General features: G+C 39.1%; 1 protein-coding gene and 1 long non-coding RNA gene across 3 annotated transcripts in view; one reads left to right on the top strand and one right to left on the bottom strand.

Moving 5' to 3' along the window:
- LOC134226186 (cytoplasmic polyadenylation element-binding protein 2) overlaps window positions 1-18,847 on the top strand; it is a 1,213,088-nt gene that overhangs the window by 843,918 nt on the left and 350,323 nt on the right. The gene's annotated exons all lie outside the window — the stretch shown is intronic.
- On the bottom strand, window positions 3,249-4,492 carry LOC134205555 (uncharacterized). 2 transcript variants are annotated; one of them, XR_009978156.1, is made up of 4 exons: window positions 4,356-4,492; window positions 4,017-4,278; window positions 3,782-3,891; window positions 3,249-3,722 (listed from the first exon to the last, which is right to left on the bottom strand). It is a non-coding gene; the product is annotated as an uncharacterized LOC134205555 (long non-coding RNA). The 2 variants fall into 2 exon arrangements; XR_009978153.1 differs by having other exon boundaries at window positions 3,249-3,891.

Here is an 18,847-nt window from a genome sequence, read left to right as displayed (position 1 = left end):
CCATAAATCCCGCCTGGTACTGCCCCACGAACTCTTTTCCAAATGGTGTTTGTCGGTGGCATAAAATGTGGGAGAGTACCTTGTAGGCAGCGTTCAGCAATGTGTTTTCGCGGTAGTTGCTGCAATCCAGCTTATCGTCCTTTTTGTAGGTGTGCCACACAACACCTTCCATCCACTGTTGTTGCAGAACCTCATCCTCCCAAACCTTGGTAAGTACCCATCAGTGCAGCGTTCTAGCCAGTGCCTTTCCACCGTGTTTAAATAGCTCTTGTGGAATTTGCTCTACTCCAGGGGCTTTGTTGATTTTCAGCTGGCCAATCTCCTCCTGAATTTCTTGGAGATCCGGAGCCGGAAAACGTATGTCCTGCGCATGTGCTCCCAAGTTCGTCACCATGCCGTTATGACGTTGTCGTTATCTACAACATCGCCATTCAGGTGCTCTTCATAGGACTGCCATCGCCTTATGATCAACTCACGCTCATTCTTAAGAAGGTTCCCGTTTATGTCCTTACACATATCAGCTGTGGTACGAGGCCCTTACGTAAATGGTTTAACTTCTCGTGGAACTTTCGTGCCTTATTAGCGCGGTACAGTTGCTCCGTCTCTTCGCGGGCTCGATCTTTTTTTTATCTATTTCGTTTATTTGACAGGCTCAGGCGTGTATAACACTTAACGGAGCCGAGACTTTATGATATTTACAATCGATATCATCTTATTAAAAAACAGTTAGTAAATGAAAAGGGACATAGACCAAGATACTCGTGGCGACTCAAGGGGGTCTCGATCTTCCTGCTGGTGCTTTTTCCTCCGAAAATCACGTTTTGTCTGTTCCGCGGCCGTTTGTATCGTACATCGTTCGCCTTCGTGCGGTGTTGCAGCAATCTCGCCCATGCTGTATTCTTCTCTTCCACTAACTGCTCACATTCGCCGACATACCAGTCGTTTCATTGATCCGGGCACACTGCTTCTAGTGCAGCGGTTACGGAGCTTCCAATGGTGGATCGAATATCTTTCCAGCCATCTTCAAGAGACGCTGCGCCTAGCTGCACTTCCGTTGAGAGTGCCACTTCCAGCTGTTGCGAGTAGTCTTGCGCTAGTCTACACTAATCAGAATCCTGATTAGATAAAGATCATATTCCCAACTTAAGCTATCCTGCAAAAGAGATAAGTTTGCTTCCAAGGTTTGGCGGTGCTTTAAATCCACAGTTAGGTTCCACGCAACAGGTTGATTTAAATATAGCACTGTTTTATCCGGTACTCGCTAAAGCGTTTACCGTGGAATGGTCCTCACACTTACCTGCTTTCTCGACTTTGAAGGATGCAGAAGATTAAATAAATTGAAAACGCCGACACCAAGGCATTTCAACTTTAACGACTATTTATCATCATACTTACCAACCTGATCAACAATATTGCGAAGCAGTGGTGCAATTCTTCAACAATGCCTGCTGAGTACGATTCTTTTGTTTTGTATTTTTCTCTGCTCTCCTTTGCCTATGATGATGCCTTTCAGTCAGAAGGACAAAGCAGGAATATCTTACCTAACTCGGTTTGCCAACAGCGGGCTGAAGCTGATGATCATTCTGCAAAAATTTCCTGTCTTTTTCTTTCAAGTGATAGTATTCACCCATGTATTTATATAGGGCCGTAACTTTCACGCACCAGCGACTGAACTGAATGGACTGACACTGCGGGCCGCATGTGCGATGAGAAAAGAGGTCATTTGTTTACTTTATCTTTGATTGTTGCTATGAACCATTTTCAGTTTTCACTTTTCACTGGCATCAATATCCTACAAATCTCAGTCACTGAGACTGAGAGTTCGCACTACTGTTGCGGAGTATGTACTTGCTTGATCGCATAGGTTGGAGTCCCTAACAACCGAACCCAACCACAGTACCAAAACGGCTGTTAATCGCACAGTGGATGACTGACTGGCTGCGAATAGAGGCTGCATGGTTCCTAAGTGCTTTCTATTTCACATTGCGGATGATGAATTGTAGGGTTTTGGAAACGTTGAGATGATGGGCATTGGAGAGTTTAGTGTAGCTTTGAATATAAACCCAATCGAAATATTATTCAAAGCTGAATCACTGCTATTATTTGAGAAATGTTGCAAACCTGCATTGTGCCTCATTCGATATTTTTTTTCTAAATTCCAAACAATCTGCACATTTGGCACCAGTGCTCACTGCTCACGAATAACCACTCATATTCAAACAGCTACAGGCGGAAGCGCGTAACTACGCAGCGGCGACGCGACGTTCCCACCGGAAAGCCATCATCAGTTCGGGTCGGGGCAGCAATGCGTCACGTTGCGCCCGGCAGTGGAGGTGGTACAGGCGATAGGGGCGGCACACGCAATGAGTCATAAATATAAATTCATCTGAGTGTTATCGCTACGTAGCATTTATTGTCGTCAAAATTCCGTCTCGGCCGTGTGCGTGGTGGGCGTACGAGAGTGTTACTCTGGAGACTTCCGTTCGCGCTGCCAGACTTTGACGACGAAGAAGTGAGCGGCACGCAACAACAACGACCGGCCGCCGTCGTTGGCTCTTTAGTGCGAGTAACGATTACTGCCTGGTAGCTGATGGGAAAATATGGGAGACTGGTTATTGCCTACTTTCGGCAATGGCCCCAGCTCCAGCGTTGATGGGGACAACCGAAATGGGTATGTTTTTGCTGAAATGACATGCTTCTTCATCACAATTTCCGTACTTAGTGTTTTATTTATTCGATTCAATCTGCATTAACGGTAACGAAAATGTTGGCAAATTTGAAATTTATTGCACTTCTAAAGTGCTTTATTTGTCAGAAGAGACATCGTCAAACAAAAGTATTGAGTAATACTATCCAGCAAGAACAAATCAAAACTAGGTGAGATATTTTTCGTGAGATTCCATGTGTCTCTTTTTGCATTCACAATACAAAATTGTAAAAAACTGAGGTACTGTACCTCTGATTTAATCGTAGAGTTCAAGTAATGTTATGTTACTGAATATATTATTTTAATTGTAGAAGCGTAATTAAGATAGGCGCCACCTCAGCTAATGGCTTGATACGGTAATCACGCATTTTCAATTTGAAATACGATTCGAGGTCGACGAGGTAAAAAAAATATAAATACACTCCCAGGATCTGTACAATGGAGCTTCTCATATTGCAGTTCCAGCAGAAATTTATTCTGCGGATGGAGTACAAATATCGTTTTGAACGAACCAATATGCATAGGCCGGGAATGGCGAGAATTTATTACGACTGAGATAAGGCACACCAAATACTCGCGACATGTAGAACGCTCGATAGGTACGCCAAAATTGAATTGACAGTGCGAGTCCTTGGTCCAGCTGGGTGAAATGGTTGTCCGAGTTTTCCAAACAGCTTGATTGATGATGCCATCTATTAATAAGGAAAGCCTCGGCCATTGTAGGGTGTCCGTTCATCAATGTTTCTCATCGTCAACACCGCCATGGCCATCGCCTATTGTTGGTCAGCCAGATTAACACCACTACCGGTCAAACTTTCGTCACCGCTACTGCCCGACGGTGATGGTCTGACCAGCGAACGTTATGAACAAACTCTCAATGGTAAGCGAAAGGCCGGCTGAAGAGCTTTTTCATTTCTCAAATTTGTATGAATTGTGCGGCGTTGTTTGGGTGGTCCTTTTGCCTCTTCGTTTTTTTTTTAAATTATATCTCGGGAGGTTGAGTAACGACGAAAACCTTCTTAAAGGAAAATATGAGAAAATTGAAGTTTTCTTGAGCCACAAGTGACAAATTACATTGTTCGTGTTCCATCGTCATCCAAATGATCATAGTTGTAGTTGAATTCAGCATTTACCGTACGAAACGTCAAGAATAATTCTTACATGTTTTTCAGCAGTTAAAAAGACTGAAATATTTGCAAATTTTTAATAGCCATCTACGGTAAAATGCCTTTTAAAATATCAAAACTATTCTTTGCTAATACTCTGGAATTCCAAAACTCAACGTTAATTAATCGGTACATCGATATACCTTACTACTGTTTCCAGTGAACATTTTCCTCCGACGTGTTTCGACCTATAGGGAGATGGAATTTCCACTGCAGCGCAATATGCAGCTCATTCGATCGGACCGATACACAACTGCGTCGTTGGTAACCTGGTCTAATACTGCGCCACCACCTCCAGCACGAAAAACCATGTTCGAAAAATATCCGTATGCTTCTCTGTTCTGCTCTGAAGAGCCGTCCAAGCGAAACAAAACCAGTCGTCATTGCCGGAAAATCCCAAATCTCCTAAGTGAATCGAAATGAAATGAAAATAAATTATGAAATATGTGTTGTTCGAGTGTTTTTTTTTTCGGATAGCTCACTGTCCGTTGAGCCGAACCGCATTGTTCAACTGCGAATTCCAATGTCAGTTGCAGTGTGGGTTGCCGGTGATAGGGCTCACTGTTCGCCATTTGTTGGGAAACCAAACAATCGACTCTCTGACTGACTGACGACCGGCTTGCCTACTATTGGTTCGATTCGATTCTATTAGGTTGGGAAATTGTGTTGCTGCTGCCGTCCGTGTTGACGTTTTGTATCATCTACCGTCGGGAGATTAGGAGTAGAAATTTTCGAGGCATCATCGGAGGCTACGTTACTGTTACTTTTCTTTCGCCGAAGAAAAGAGTATATTTGTCACAATAGTGAGGCTTTGATATTCTAACGTTACAAATTAATTCGGCAAAATAATGTTTTAGTTGTAAAATATTTGTATCGGATTAATTAGTGCAAATAATTGATAGAGCCTTCTGTTTATACCTTGGACAGCAGCGTGCATTGGATTCATATTTTGGACACTTGGTACACAGTACTCCATATCTCAGAATAGGCGAATTTGAGTAAAGCTCATCGATCATTTCGACATCTGGTGGTCGTCACAAGAACCACGAAAAAAGTGTCGTTGGCCAAAAAAGTGCATTGGCAGCATACGGAGGGTGTCAGATTTTCGCGTTTTCCGGTTAATCCAACCATTTATGAAAGCTGAAATAGTCGCTAATTGGAAGAAAATTTTGGTTTCTTTGGGATGATCTTCCATCCGGTGGGTGCTTGCATATGATTTTTTCGATTAAATAGCACATCTCTTGCAGTGCCTCCACCGCACTATCGTGGTTATGAATTCCCGGATTTTTAATTCGTGGCTTTTTTGGGTGGGATTAGTCTTCAACAGCTGCTTAAAGACTGTAAGAAGCCATTGCCAGTGGAAAACATGGCACCATATACCAAAAAGTGAAGTAAATTTTACGAAGAAAATTTGATTTTGAATGTAAATAATCGCTTCTGACGACTTTTCTCCCAAATTCTCGCAGCGCACTCTACCACTGGATCCTTCTCGAATTCGCCTATTGAGTTCCTTCAAATAGGGAGGAAATGGGGAATGGAGAAAGCACTAAAGTGAACTCGGAAAAAACGAACCGACCGCCAAACAACCTCTTCAAACGCAACTGCGTGGTGTAGCCTTTTTCACCCACGTAACAAATTTATTGTCGCTGGGTTTTATGTTTTTAATAAGGTTTTATTGTGAAAATAATTAAAGCCTTTTGTTTTATGATGGTCATATACAATGCCAACAACAGTAGAACAATCGTGGATCCAGTGGTAGAGTGCGCTGCGAGAGATTGGGAGAAAAGTCGTCAGAAGCGATTATTTACATTCAAAATCAAATCTTCTCCATAAAATTTACTTCACTTTTTGGTATATTGTCTCATGTTTTCCACTGGCAATGGCTTCTTACAGTCTTTAAGCAGCTGTTGAAAACAAATCCCACCCAAATAACCCGCGAATTAAAAATCCGGGAATTCATAACCAAGATTGTGCGATGGAGGCACTGCAAGAGATGTGCTGTTTAATCGGAAAAATCATATGCAAGCACCCACCGGATGGAAGCTCATCCTAAAGAAAACAAAATTTTCTTCCTATTTGCGACTATTTCAGCTTTCATAAATGATTGGATTAACCAGAAAACGCGAAAACCGTACTACCTCCGTATGCTGCCAATGCACTTTTTTAGCCAACGACACTTTTTTCGTGGTTCTTGTGACGACCACCAGATGTCGAAATGATCGATGAGCTTTACTCAAATTCGCCTATTACGGTTAAATATATTATCCATTAGTGGAATTCAATCATTTCTGAAGTATTTCCACAGAGGTAGGCTTTCTTCATTCCATATTATTCGAAATGAAGTACGGAAGTTCTTCCGTTTTCCATCTCACTGTACATATATTCATCACATCGCGAAACAACGAAGTTCTGCACCAATTTCGTCGCTTCTTTTTGCTAACATCCTATTTGTAGATAATTGGAAAATTATTTATTTTCCATTTTTAGGTAAATATTTGATAATTTCAAAACGCGTTTATTTTAAGCTTTTAAAAACCCAATATTCACGATAAATCTAGTTGCGCGTGCTTTTTTATTACATAAACTACTTAAATAGTACTCAATTTTCATTACCTCGCAGGTAAAATAAGAAGCATTATTTTCCCCTCATCAGTCATGGAGAACTGTTTGTTATCTGTCGAAATTAAAAACAAATGGAATGGACGACAATAACAATAATAGAAAGTATGAAATTGAAACTGTTTTATTATTACTCTTATAATGGTCACGATAACCTCCTATAGAGTACAAACAAATTGTATACATTTTTTTATTGTAGTTTTATCACTACTCTTAAAATGGTTTTATTAACTTCTTCTAGAGTGGTTTATTTAGCGGGGAGGCTATCTTAAAGGTTATGGTGGAGCTCTTTGTTTTGTAGGCAACTGATCATGAAAACCTCTTATAGAGCATAATAAATCTTAAAATGTAACTTGGGGCAATCAATACGATGAAGTAAACGTCACTACTGATCACACGTTCTGGATGTACCTATCGAACATATCCGCTGATATGCTGTTGAATTGGCTGTTGAATTTCTACAACAAATACTAGATTCTTCCGATCTTACAATAGTGGAGCTGGTTTCCAATCGAAAAGACGTACGGCTCATAATATTTGTGTCATATTGCCATAACAGCTGAAGCAGGAAGTAATGATAGATGTAACATGGCCTAGCGAAACATCATTCCGAGAATTTGGAATTAGACGGATATCGATGTTTTTTTTAACCTACGGTACCACTCAGATTTGTGACACATTTTTTCACATTTGGAAAACCATGTGAATTTAAGGAATTTTTAATTGCAGGAAACCCTCCTGTGAATGTTTGAAATTTCGTGGTATTTTCTTACTATTCGCAAAATATTCTGGAAACTTTGCGGCGGGATTTGAGAAGTGTGACGGGGCTTAAATTCCGTAATTATTTCTGCAAGCCCTCAGTTATCTATGTTCGTGTATGCCTTAAGTAACATGTTAAGTTTCCTCATAATCTATTAGAAGTCAAGACTACATGACAACCGCTAGGCGACCGCTACAAGATTATTTTATGACCAAGTGGATAACTCTTGAGAACGTATGCAACGCAAAAAAGGAAAATTCTCTTCCGTGTAGCTGTTTTTTATTGTTTTGCAGGCAAGGGAAATCATCTAAATGGTAAAACTAAAAAAAATAATTACCCACACTCATGGACAAAGAAGCAAAATAATCGGAAATACTAGGAAAATATTATTGCTTGGAAATCAAACGCATGCATCAAATTTTTGTGCGAATTTCTGGTAAAATCAGGCAAGAAAATCCATTTGTTCAAGCGCGCCAGAGATGACCTGTGGTTTGCGGAAATCATATTGAAACTGTATCGTCCGCAATATCGATAGATATGCTTTGGATTTTGACAAATTAAGCTCCGATACGGCTCGAAATATTTCCAGTAATATAAAAAAATATTTGAAACATATTCTGGAAATCATCACTAAATACATATGATAGTAATTTCCATAAAAGATTTTACGCCAGTTTGAAAATAATTTTATTTAGCCCATGGCTGCTAATACACAACGTGATTAACTTAAACAACCGTGCAAAATCATATTTCGAACGCTTAAGGACTTTGTGACAACAAAACGGGTCAAATACACCAACTATTAACCATTTTTTCCAAACACAATTAAATATAAATTGTAAGGGACATAGTATAAGGTGAGTTGTTTAATATTAATTCGTTTGATCCTAGAAAATTCACCATCTTGTAAAAAGATTGTCTTCTGCTGTGATCTTCATTCAGACACTTGCACACTGCCGGTTTTATTTCGGGCACTTCAAAATCGTACAACATTTGAATAAAAATGCTACTACACTCTGTGTACTTTTCGTTAAAACTGGCGGCCAAAATCTGCATAGCTATCAAATGCTGCATAGCTATCAAAATAATAAACCATTCGAAATAAAGTGGAGCTGAATAATTGACTAAGTTGCTGAAATCAGTACCCGGTTATCAGGAGTACGAAATTTTTTAGTAACATTTTTTTTTTTGTTAAATGGTAATTTATACTTTTATTTTGGAAATAAGTAAAAATGTGGAAGTGCTCAATGGCTATAACCCGACGAGGCGACCATATCACAGTTGTTGAATGTAATTCATGTAAAAGAAGAAATGTAACATGCATTCATGTTTGAACTTATTTACAAACTTTTGTATCCTCACGGTTTCATATTATTTTGTTCGATAATTGAACCGACTGATAGACATAAAGTAATAATGGCTTTGGGACGGTTAGTCGAATGACATTAAGACTCGAAAGTACATTTGGTCGAAGGGACATTTAGTCGAACGGACATTTAATCGAATGGAAATTTAGTCAAATGGACATTTCGCCGAATGGACATTTAGTCGAATGGAAACTTGATCGAATGGATATTTAGTCGAAAGGACATTTAGTCTAAAGGACAAATCGAATGGAAAAGAAGTCGAATGTTGAAAATGTTTAGTTGGTAATAAGGGTAGTTAGTTAAATGGATAATTCGTAAATAGATTTTTGGTTAATTTGAATGAATAATCCACAAGATACATGAATAAATTGATTAGAGGAATTCAGTGGACGTGAGATAGTCCAATCAGCAGCGGAAGAAACGAATACTGATGCCGGTAGACCCGGTGTATTATAGAAAAATTTAAAACCTTCAGAAATAATAAAATATTTGGTACAGGTGGTGAAATACTCTCTATTCTTTTTTCCGGCACATGGTCTAAAACCAATGATATCAATGTTGTTTTGCCAATACTTCATCGTTGGAACACTTCGTTGATTGACATTTAGTCTAATGACATTTGGTCAAATGACATTTCGTCGAAAGGACTTTTAGTCGAAGGGACATTTGGTCGAAGGGACATTCGGTCGAATAGAAATGGTGTTCTTTTTTTTTTCCTTTATTTATTTGTTAGGCACTCTGTGTAACTTAACCGCTACTTTGCCGAGATCTACTGTGGTATTCTGCTGTACAGAATCCACACAGAATCTATTTTTAGATTCCCATTGCCATTATTCTTGTCGGTACCAGTCCATCTCGTCGTGAGTCCATTGTGTCCGTTTCTCCATGTCATGTATCCATTGATCGTTGCATTGTTCGCTTGCCATTTATCCGGGTAACGTTGGAGGAATGCCTCCGAGAAGAACAATTTGTCAGTCGTCATCAGGCAGCCGTGATGGTAAGGCGCGTACCCCAAACGCCACCGTATGAGCTGCAGATCCGGCGACTGACGAAGGTTTTGGTGGAGGGGCTGGGAATCAAACCCATGACCATTCGCTTGTAAGGCGAACGTGTAGCCAACTACGCTACGGGACCCCCCGGAAATGGTGTTCTTTTTCTTTTCATTGATACTCTTTCTTTCACTCAATATTTATACAAAAATTAGATCAGTATAAAATTATCTTCCAACCATAATTCATTAATTATTGGCCGAAAATTGTATTCCAACCAAATAGTCATATCCAGTATTTCGCGCTCGATAATGTCGGCGTGAGTTCCTCTCAGTTGGACAGAGGTAGAAGTAGAAAACATTGAAACTCATCTAGTCTGCCTTGATTAGATAAAAATTTGTTTGGTAAATAAACAAATGTCAACGATTTTACGTAAAGAGAGTTGAACTTGTATCTAAAAAATGCTGTTTATTTTTAAATTTGAAATTATTAATAATTATACTTTTTCCAGGGTTGCTGAAGATCTGCCGGTAAAGGCGAAAATAAAAAAAAATATTGGATGAAAAAAAAGAACCAATGATGTTCCAGTCTGAAAATGCCAACCATATTTCAATAAGATAAGATTTGCTTGGGAAAGGTCCCTTGATTCCGGTCACGTCCCTTATTACTCGGTTAGATTTCCATTAAACAATATTACCTTTTTTTTTCATTTTAAGCTAAACGTTGGGTTTGAAAATAAATGTGCGTTGCGTTGCGTTGTAACGGAGTATGTATTTCGTAGATTGCATACTGATAGCTGTCATGTATATTCTTTATCTTTCTTATCCCAACTGCTTATGGATTACTATTTGGGAATTAATAGCAACCCAATTGGATGTCCAAAATGATAAAGCATGAAAGCTACCATTGCTGGCCACGCCCATCTTCTCAGTTACTAGGGAAGGTAAGGAAATGATGATATGACATCTAAAGAGAGGCCAGCGACTCACCGACGCCCTCATAGATGTCAAGGAGTTGGATGGTTGGAAGGGAATATAGTTTAGGAGTATCATCATAAGCAAATGATATGATAAGATTGAATACACCCCTTGTAGCACAGTTCAGATTGATTTGGTTGCAGCAACTCCAATGTGGCTGGATACAGTCGCATACAAGTCACAGTGACTGATATGTGACAAGTGTGCTACTCGGGCACGTTGGGAATGACCATGCTAAGAAATTTATGTCACTCCATTGATGATTTTGCTGGGATGGGGCGAAGCTATTAAACTTGCCCTGGCTAATAAGCCTAGGTTTAAGCGCCATTGATCGCTCTCTGAAACGAGAAAGAAAGTTAAATATTTCTCTTCCCCCTTTTAGTTTCTAATTGAAATGGTTAGGGAAATATTGATATCTGTATATGTTTTTGTAATGAGCGAGATTCAAACATGTAACTAGACACGTGGTGCATCATGAACGTCACATCACCGCGAACATGCGTACTAATGTACAAACTGAGTGAAAGAAAGTAATATTCAAGGCTGACATTTACCGGATTGAGCGCATAATAGATTGGGCTTAGCGAGATAATTGTACAACTTTATTTTAAACAACATGTAAAGACTACAACTTTCTGAAAACAAAAATGCCCTAAATGTAACACACAATCTTTTATCGTATAGTTTTTTGCAAAAAATAAACCAAGACACTTGTTCCCGCAATTCCGTATTAAAATTTTGAAAAGCCATTCAGAGCTTATGGAGTTATAGAACATCGAGTAAGTGAGAATACACTCACAGAAATCTGAAACTTTTCAGTAATTGACCAGACCGGCCTTCCTCTCCCACAAAAAATAAACCCATTTGCAGCAATGAGGGTGTTGAATTATTTTTTAGTAAACACGTTATCTACTGAAAACGTATCGAACCTTGGTTTGACAGAAAAAAAGAAGCCTAAACCATTCAATCACTGAGTAACTAAAGTAAAAATTTCGTGTGATTTTTTTTTTTATACTTTAGTTATGGAACATCAAATAAAAGAAAATAACTGGAACTTGCTCACCGATGTTATTACATTTGTTGTCCATGCCAGCATTCAGCAATACCTTAGAATGCCACATTTCCGACCACCATTAGCAGCTTGGGGAAACCACAATAAGTCGTCATCAGCCTCATCCACAGGGAAATGTTCCTCGAAACAACAATAATCACCGGAGAAAATCAGCTCGCAATTGGGTTTGAAAATAAATGTGCTACAATATCTTCTTACAAGTTTCAGTTGCAAAGAAACTACATATGGAAATCCCTTAGGATGGTCAGCATAAATAACAAAGCAATAAACATTCCTAGAAAATATAATTAAAGTATAAGAAAAATGTATCTGAGAAAATACTAAAGTTTTAAGCGGAATATTTGACGTTCGATTGTTTATATCTTGGCTGTATGGCTGTATGAGCCTTGATGAGTGCCAATGTTTCCAATGAATCAAAGCCTACATTGATCAAAAGATGTAAATATTTTCTACCTCATGAATGTCAAAAAGGAACTCACGAGGCCGCCATTATCGAGCGCAAAATACTAGATAACCTAATCTACTCAACGTTATGTCTAATGACAAAACATCATTCGACTAAATTTCTTTTGACCAGGTGGTATAGATTCATTGTAGTCGGTTAGAGGAGTTCACCAAAGTCAATACGCAGTCGGGAATATTCTCGAAATATTCACCGTTTTCGTGTTATTGTTTATTCTTTTTATGAACCCATCATTCTTTGGACAATATTGGAGCAACAATTATGTGGCTTTTAGAAACACCGCAATAAACCATTTATTTTTTAATTGTTATTGACTAAAGTACTTTTTTTTTAAATAGCAATTCGAAGGAACGTCATTTGACTAAATGTACCAATATGTTTGATTCTTAATTCTAAAATATGATTTCTACTAAATGTCTATTCGGCCAAATGTCCATTCGACGTAGTGTCCTTTCGACCAAATGTCCTGCGTCTCTAAAGGATTAAAAAAAAAACATTTTCGACTAAATGTCCCTTCGACCAAATGTCCATTCGACGCAATGTCCTTTCGACCAACTGTCATTCGATTAAATGTTATTCGACGAAATGGTATAGATTCAGTAATAATAGCATTGAAAACCATGTCATGATAATATAGGAAATGGAGTTACATTCCAAATAATTTCAACCAAAGTTTGTTTAGTTAACGTACATAATGGACCCTTTGAAATCATAAAGTTAGATGGAAGTAATGCTGAAATTAAGCACAAAATTACAAATCAAACCATAACCGTTCATAAAACAAGATTAATAAAACACAATAAGGCCGTTACAAATATTTTATTAACTTTTTGTCATACTAGTCTCCGGAAGGTCAAGGGGGGGGGGGGATAATAAAAAATAAATATTAAAATGAAAAAAATAAGAAAACTCCACGGATTTGTTAAAGAATGTTTTAAAAATCCTCAAAATTATCCGAATTTTATTTTGTTGCCTCAAAATATAATTTTTTGACAAAAAAATCCGAGGGAGGGAGATAAAATAGATTTTAAATATTTGTATCGGCCTAATTAAAAAAAAAAGTAATGTCAATACAAAATGATGAATGAGTGATCGACAAAGTAACCAATTTTTTTTCTCATCCAAATGGTTCCACCATTCATCTAAAGGAGGGTGGTGTAGTAATACAACACCACAGTAAGCTTCATATTTTAAACATGTACAAAATGTGTACCCTTACGATGCACAAGCTGTAACGTTTTACGTTTATTTTGAAATAAATTTAAATAAAAAATATTCGATTTTTACCGATAAATCAAAAATAAATTTTGAATTTTGTTTTAATTTATGATCGTGTGTCGTGTTTCGTTTGCGTTTATAAAATCTGTTCGTTCCTGTATCAATTTCAAGTTTATAGTATTTGTTATAAAAGCTCAACTCATTATGGCACGCATGTGAGCTGCAAATAGGCGGCAAACAGGCGCCATGCCTCCGATCGCCATGCCAATCGGTTGGCGCAATTTTATTTGAATATGCTTTACAATCAAATTGAATGATTGCTCAGTAAAATGATTTCAAAAGATTCAAAATTTCTTGGCGCAAGTACGACTCAGACTCGCTCATTTCGTCTACGAATCGGCTGGAGAGCAGAAGTGCGCGAATTAAATACTTACGTTCAGTTCTTGAAAGTTTAAGATTTTGCTTGAGTAATTTTAGTTTAATTTGAAGGTAAAATTAGTGAGTGAGTTTTAAAAAAATAAGTGGTGTTAAATGTTCTGTGTTTTTCTTCCTAGTTTAGTGGACCGAGGTCCAATCGATTGCGTTTTCTGCTCAGATAATTTTATTAAAGTGAATTGATACGAAAAAAGGTAATTAAATCTAATTATGTTGAGCAATTCCTTAAATTTAATGTGATTTCGTGTTGGACACGCAGCGCCCTGCGCTTTTTTCGTACGGCTGGATTTTCTGTCGCTAATCTGCGGCATTCATCACCTCATCGAGATTCCGTTCGTGGTATTCCACCACGACTTCGTCCGTTGACCGTCCGAGGACCGTCCGACCTGTGTGCCCAGCGAAGGCCCGCCTCAAGTAGGTAGCCAAACGGAGGTGAGTGAGGTCGCTAAGTCACTCGTAGCGAATTTACCACGTTGGTCGTTAATTGCCGACGGAAAGGTCCTGTACGTTACATTTTCGGACCAGTGTTTTAGAGAGTGTAGGTTCGTCTTTTCTGCGTGTCGTAAATTGCACGCCACGAACCTCGATCCTAACCAAAGGATAGAGGACACACCACTCCCCGCTCGGTGAACCGGAAAGGTACGCGAAGCCGGGTCGCTTGGGTACATACGTGTGCCTCTATTTGGCGGAGCCGATCGTCCCGGGGAAATCCAGGCCAAGTGCCACACACTCTCTCCGATCGAAATCGGAAGCTTCCGTTCCAGCCGCCACTCACTCCGCACCTTTAGATCGGCCATATCGCACACGGGTCACTTCCATCGCTGCGCGCCAAATCGCAGTACGGACCCGCCGGTGACCGCCATCGTGTTACCGCCATCTTCGAAGTAATCGTCGCCATCATCGAGACAACGATAGCCTCATCGTTCCCGCCAGCACCGAGTCATCAAAATCCTGCGCAGGTACGTGAAGAGCTTTTTGTTACATGGCCATGTCTTGCTCTTTCCCATTCCGTACGATTTAATCGCGTCCAGTACGAATGAATGCTCTAAAATATAAAAGGTTTTAAATGAATTTTGTTGAGTTGGTTGAATTCCCATTACGTTTAACGCCAGTTGGCAATAAAACATACTCACTAAACTAAATTACGTTTCGTTCCGTTTTATTGCTCGAATGAGCGAACATTCCTTCTGCGTTCCCTAAGTTTCGTTTCGTTAAGAGAGAGTCAGAAACAGTGCATGCGTTACGAAATTGAACATTATTCCGCGAACCGTTCGAGAAGTTTCCCTGAGCGAAAAGGTCTCCAAAAGTCGGGCAAACCAAACACGACCGGTGGTCTCTCGTAGAGAGTGGCGCTTAAGCCACCGTTTTAGCAATCCTCGAGAACATTCCCCGAACGGTTACAAAGCCCATAAATTACACACTTGCTCAATCCGACACAGTTATTTGCCTAAATTACGATCACCCGTACTTGACCTACTGAGAAGGTCTCACTAGGCCAATTTTACACGTATTGTATTTACTCTTCGTTATTATGAAACCTCCAAATTCTTACCACATGTACACAACAAGCGCCATATGCATTCACGCTGTTTGTTAAACACATCGACCGTCGTTTGCTCACTTCTCGTTCAACCGTTATTTCCTTTTTTGGAGAAATACAGAACACACTTGCAACTAGACCTTCGCCTCGTTAAGTTCATTCTATCCAAACAACCAAGCTCGTTACAAACTATTTAAGTTTTAATGAATTTCTTGAAAATAGATTAAAATTTCGCAAATCAAAATTGTTGGGTCAATAACATTCAAGTTTGAAGTGAGAGGGTGAATGGTGTCGTTGTCCTAGTCGGATCACGAAAACCCGAAATCACCATCAGTCCTATTTGGATCAAGAAGAATCCAAAACCGATCGATGATTAGAAGGAATATTTCTGGACTTAGTATCGTCAAAAAAAATCCAATAGACCGATAATGGAAATCACCATAACCCTATTTGTTACCCATCTCTGGAATGCTTTAGTTAATGGCCATCGGACCTATCCCAGCAAACATTGGAAGCTGGTAAAGCGCTAAAGACTTCTTCAGCCGAAGAACTAGCATATTCAGCTTAAATTGTTTGTTGGGGCTATGATCAAGAAATATCCAACTCAAGAGAAAGTCAATGGTTTGAAGACACCATTGGACCTAGTTAGTTCAATGAAAATCAGCTAAGAGAGGGTTGATAGATTTTCGGAATCCCTATTGGAGCTAGTCGCATCAAGAAAACCCCAATTCATGAGTGGATTAGTTGGTGGCCGAAATCAACATTAGACCTACTTGGATCCAGAAAAAATCAATTAGGGAGTGGTCTGTCAGTGAAATGGGTCTGAAATGGGAATGGGTCTGTCAGTGAAATGGAGGAATAATCCGTAATGATCACTAAGGATATTATGGACATAATTCTCCAATCATGTAATGCCAACCAATTTTACAAAACAAATATCTTGGCTGTGCATATGCACAGCACATGTTTCGAAATGGACAAATTGATATGAAATTTGCGAAAAAGAATCTACGTGTCTTGGAGGGACTCGAACCCTCAACCTCCTACTCTCTAGATAGGCGTGATAACCCCTACACAACAAGACCACTTAAAGGTCACGTTTGCGGAAAAGCCATCAGAATCCGAGTACCAACCTCCACCGCGGTTAGCTCTCTTTTTTGCAAATTGAATATCTTTCGGATGCTTGATTTGTCCAATCTCCACATGTGCTTTACTGTTGTATATCCACAGTCAAGCGAGTGCACATTGTTTATTAAACGAGAGGATCGCACTCCGTGCCTCCCAACAACAGGCTGGGCGAGCTGGTATAGAATGCGAATCAATCGCACTCTGCTGAAAGCTAACCGCGTTGGAGGTTGGTACTCGGATTCTGATGGCTTTTCCGCAAACGTGACCTTTAAGTGGTCTTGTTGTGTAGGGGTTATCACGCCTATCTAGAGAGTAGGAGGTTGAGGGTTCGAGTCTCTCCAAGACACGTGGATTCTTTTTCGCAAATTTCATATCAATTTGTCCATTTCGAAACATGTGCTGTGCATATGCACAGCCAAGATATTTAACAAAAAAATGGTTTTCTTACGGCCGAGTTGCCGAATAATATGCAATTAATTTTACAAAACAAATATTTTTAAGCTTTTCAAGTCTTATTGATCCCGATAAAGAAGTCAAGTTCTTTTATCTCATATTCAATGGCTTTGCTTTGTTTTTCCACCAACTGTGCTACTACAAGTTCATGGTTTGCTGGGATCCGAAAAGTCGCTAGGTTGAATGTGGCCGAAATGATCTTTTCTTCGGATCTCATGAACACTTTTTGAATAAAAAAACAAGCAAATTTATCTCGAGTTAGAGATGATCCAGCTTAGGGCTGCAAGCCTCTATAATAAAGACAATAATATTAATCTTGCATCCATACAAAATCCATACTACTTTTTCCCGGCATCAGCTAACCGGCTGGTCATTGGGTTGTAGCCCGTGAAGGAATGTCCTGGGAAAAGCTGATTTATTTCAAACCAAACAAATTGAAAGTAAATTGTCCTCAATACCGATTTACATTACGGTTCCGAAAGTCCCTGGGTGATAGTGGCAAAATGGAACTAAGCCGATCACGAAGTGGACACTCTTATTTTCTACCGGGATCTCAGCAAAATGTAAAACTTTTACCGAGATTCGCACAGCAAACATGTTTTTTGCCTAGATTTTTGTCAAAGTTGCTGAAAACCAACAAATATCCCGAGTAAACGAAAATAGCTCAATAATATCAAATGTTGATAAGATATCAAAAAGAGATATGGACATGATTGATATAAGAGATAAAAGATCAGACGACAATATCAATATTTTGCCCTAAAAATGATATTTCGGTGCAAATTTTTAATATTATTGCCTGTTCTTTTATCTCTTATATCAATCAAGTCCATATCATGTTTTGTTATTCTGTGCATGGCTTCTGCCCGGGATGTTAACAAACGACCTTTTTGCTGAAATATCAGTTTATTATTTTGCTGGCTCACGGCTGTGCGGATTTTTGCCGTTATTTTTGTGTTATTGTAAATTGTCTGTTAGATCTTATTAACTAACAACTACAAAATCAAGAAAGTGACTTTGTACGTATGAGCAAATCTCGTTAGATGATTCAATCAAGAGTTTTCATTCCGTTTTCCAATTTCACATGCAAAACGCCGATTCCGGTTGTGCAGAATCGTCCCGCTGTTGTCACAGTAGTGCATACAGCACAGGGAACGCGATGCACTTATTTAGGGCATGCTTATTTGTTTTAGAAGCAGCATGCAGCACCGTCACCATTTCCAAAATTCCTATGCCAAGTTAGTCATCCGACAGGGGGCCGCGTTCAGCTGTCAAATCAACCGAATAGAAAACGCTAGTAGACGGAGGCGTGAAAAGTGCACAAATCATAACGCCAGACGGGGACAACGTGACCGTCGCAGATGGAATTCGGCGGTGATCGTTTGTTTTGGGGAATGATAATATTTGCAAAACGGGAGTTGGGTTTTTTTTTGCGTTTGATGAAATGAAATTTTCAATCAATGTGCTCAGTAGGATAAACACGGATTAGATTTTGGTATAACTAATTAAAACCCAATCTGTGTGCTTTGCTAAATTACTTAAGAAGATTGACCATCGGCAGCACCGGGAAAAGCTGTAGCGTAATTTTTATATTTCAGGACTGCTGGTCCATGCAACAAATACATATGTCAAACTAAACTAATCAGTTACTATTATATCATAATAGTATAAGTTCAAATACATGAATTTCAACATATATCTTTAACAATTCTGGTTCAACAGGTTGGATTAATCTTTTTCTTTCTATTTTCTCTAAGCAAGGCAATTTGCTTAAATCCCGTTTAACGATTATTTTTTCGAATTACATTTATGTTGTTACAGCCTTCACATGCAATATATATTTTCCCAGAATGAACCTTGTCAAAATTTGGGATCCAATATCCGGCTGTGCTAAACAATCATCCACGAGAGTATCTTATTGTTCCCGGAGTCTCGGTATTCCCACTTGTGTAC

Source organism: Armigeres subalbatus, chromosome 1 (genome assembly GCF_024139115.2).
Source record: "Armigeres subalbatus isolate Guangzhou_Male chromosome 1, GZ_Asu_2, whole genome shotgun sequence".
Taxonomy (NCBI): Eukaryota; Metazoa; Arthropoda; class Insecta; order Diptera; family Culicidae; genus Armigeres; species Armigeres subalbatus.
This window is presented reverse-complemented; position numbering and strand designations above follow the sequence as displayed.